Here is a 3,188-nt window from a genome sequence, read left to right as displayed (position 1 = left end):
ACTACATTTTATATACACATTGTTTATTTGTATATTCGTAGATATTCAACAGAATTACACAATAAATCAATACTCTAAACTGTGCTTATTGTTCTTACTTTACTTTACTTATACTTTATGGATACCCATATGGATACCGCATACCCAAAACATACTACAAAACATTTTTTGTTTTGTTAGTTTTTTGCTCTTTTTAAAATTCTTTATGAATCATAACGTCATCAGATTTGATTTAAGGTCCTGATTTTTACTTGGGATTTAATGTTGCAGTCACATGCTGCTGTTCAACCATTTAGGAACACCTCATTATATTTAATACATTACACTGGGTTATGTGTTGTAGATGTACATCTTGTGGCTGGAGCATGCTACCCTCCAGCTACAGGACTTTACAGGACTACATGGAGACCTTCACTCTGTCTGTCCATTTCTACTCTAAGTGGTGTGTAGTGAATGTGACAGTGACCAAAACCACCTGAGTTCTTCCTAACCGGAAACCCTGGAAGACGAGTGAAGTACAGGCTCTGATCAGAACTCGTAACACAGCCTTCAGGCTGGGGGACAGTACTCTGGACAGCACTGCCTGAGCCAACCCGAGGAGGGGCATCAAACAAGCCAAGGAGGCCTACAGGAGAAGGATAGAGGGCTTCCAGACAGACAACAACCACCGCCAGGTGTAGAGAGACAGTCAAGCCCTCACCAACTTCAAAGGCCAGAGCCCCCCAACCCCTGACAGCAGCCTCTCTCATGAAAACCAGGACCAAGACAGGTGACGCCTTTGCACAATGCCCACCACCGGTTTGACCTGCTGCCCTTCGGTCTGTGCCTAGGGTCAATCAGGTCCCACACCTCTAGACTCACTCCATTATCCTACTCATGTTGTAGTTTTATAAACATCTCTCGCTACTTAGCCTTGTTTACCAGTTTGCTTAGTTTTTGATAGGCGTGTACTTAACTTGTCTGTGTCCTCCTTTCTCCAGAGAGTCTGAAGGAAAGGTCATTCTTACCTTCTTATTCTTGCCTAACCCACTCTGTCACATCCTCTTAGACTCCGATTGAAACCTCTATTCCACAGGTGTCAAACTCCAGGCCTCGAGGGCCCATGTCCTGCAGGTTTTATATGTGTTCTTGATCCAACGCAGGGGATTTAAATGGCTAAATTACTTCCTCAACATGTCTTGAAGTTCTCCAGAAACCTGGTAATGAACTAATCATTTGATTCAGGTGTGTTCACACAGGGTGTTATCTAAAACAATCGAGGCCTGGAGTTCAACACCCCTGCTCTATTCTGTCAAAAGAGAGCGGAGCTGTTGATTCCTGTTCAACACTTAACTGAAGCGTATATATCTGATACTCTAGCACCCATAAACTCTTTACAGACACTTAGCAGAGGATTCACCTTTTTACCATTGAAGATATACCTGTTGTCAGACCGGGGCTTTTACAGCCTGTGGGCAACACCCAGCCTCTTAACCCTTCTGCTCTGTTTCGCATGCAGTCACTTGCAAACAATAAAAGATAACTGAAAACTATTTCATGCTCTGCAGAGTGTGATGCTTTTATTTTGAAATGTTAACTTTTATTTATGTATGGATGCATGCAAGTGAATCCTTACAGACTGCCATGTCAGACATGTCAGCTCATGCAAAAAAAAGAGAAAGATTGATACCAAATGCCGCATTTCTAACAAGACATGTACCGTAAAATATTTATTTACAGAAGTTAAAAAAAAGCTGTGAGCTTAGTTTGTGGTTCACAGTCGCTGTGTTCAAGGACTACAATTTAAATCACTATGCAACCAAACATGCATGTCTGGTGATTAGCAGGTCAGGTAAACTGCAAAACCAACAAAGCTACACACCTCCAGGAACGCAGCTGACAAAGAAAGTTATGTCATATCCCACAAAATCTTTAAAGAGGCAGTTAACCATTTTGTGATGAAGAGTTTATTATTTATTGACCCTTTGGAAAAAGGGTCAATAGCCAACCCCCTGTTCTAAATGATGCAGGCTACTGTATATGTTACACGACACAAAATAACTAACCAGGGTGCTTTTCTTCAGCATGTCCAGATAAGGGTGTCCTGATAATTTACCATGACTGTGCAACACAAATATACAAATACATAATGTGTATATTTGTGTTGCACAGTCATGGTACAGTTGCTTACATAAAGCAACTGTATTAAGCTAATTAGATAGGACCCATGAAGCCATACTGATTTTATAAAGTTCAGAAGGGAGTCAATATTTAACTCAACCCTATAGATAACAACCATATCAGTGAGATAAAATTAAATTATTTTCATTTCTGAGAATCAATTTGCAGCCTTCCTTTTCTGTGTTTGTCACTGGAGAAACAAAAGCAGCTTTGAGCTCACATCAATTTCCTTTTACAAGACTTTGTGTAATTGCTGATCGCAATCACTTCATGACGCAATGCATGCAGGATTTGTGACCGAGCACAACTTTATAACAAGCATTACTCATTCACAGGTGCAAACAGTGGGAGCTATACAAAAGGTTTCATAAACACTGAAACACCATTAAAGATAAACTGCTGACATGACATGATGACAAGACAAGACTGGCAAAACACTGTAAGATAATTCATGTGAAAATGCCTTACTGCTGAGTTCCACCAGCATGACATTTACTGAAATTTGTCACCCTTTGGAAAAAATAATAGCCAACCCCTGTTCTAAATGATACAGGCTACTGTATATTTTACATGACACAAAAACAAGACTGGCAAAAACACTGTTTGTAAGATAATTCATGTGAAAATGCCTAACTGCTGATTTCCACTAGCTCAACATTTATTTAAAAAACACAGATGTGTCTTTATATGAAACCTGCATATATAATAGAAAAATGTTTTAGCACCCTTCAAAAATCTGGGAACAATTTAAAATAATGTTAATATTTAAAAACTTAATCATGTACTTTAGAAATCAGAATATAAAGACTGACTTATTTGGCTTCATCACACAAGCACATATTACATAACATGAAAGCGATATGCTTATCCTTTCTTTTCGATTATTCTTGTCACATTGGAAGGTATGCAAGTAAACAGTATTTGAAAGTGATGCCTTTAAGAAACAGAAAAAAATTATAGCAAAGTGCTGACAGAGGACCACAGAGTTGGATCTGGGCCTCCAGTTGATCCATATATACTATGTTAAA

The sequence above is a fragment of the Oreochromis niloticus genome, linkage group LG14 (assembly GCF_001858045.2).
Source record: "Oreochromis niloticus isolate F11D_XX linkage group LG14, O_niloticus_UMD_NMBU, whole genome shotgun sequence".
NCBI lineage: Eukaryota > Metazoa > Chordata > Actinopteri > Cichliformes > Cichlidae > Oreochromis > Oreochromis niloticus.
This window is presented reverse-complemented; position numbering follows the sequence as displayed.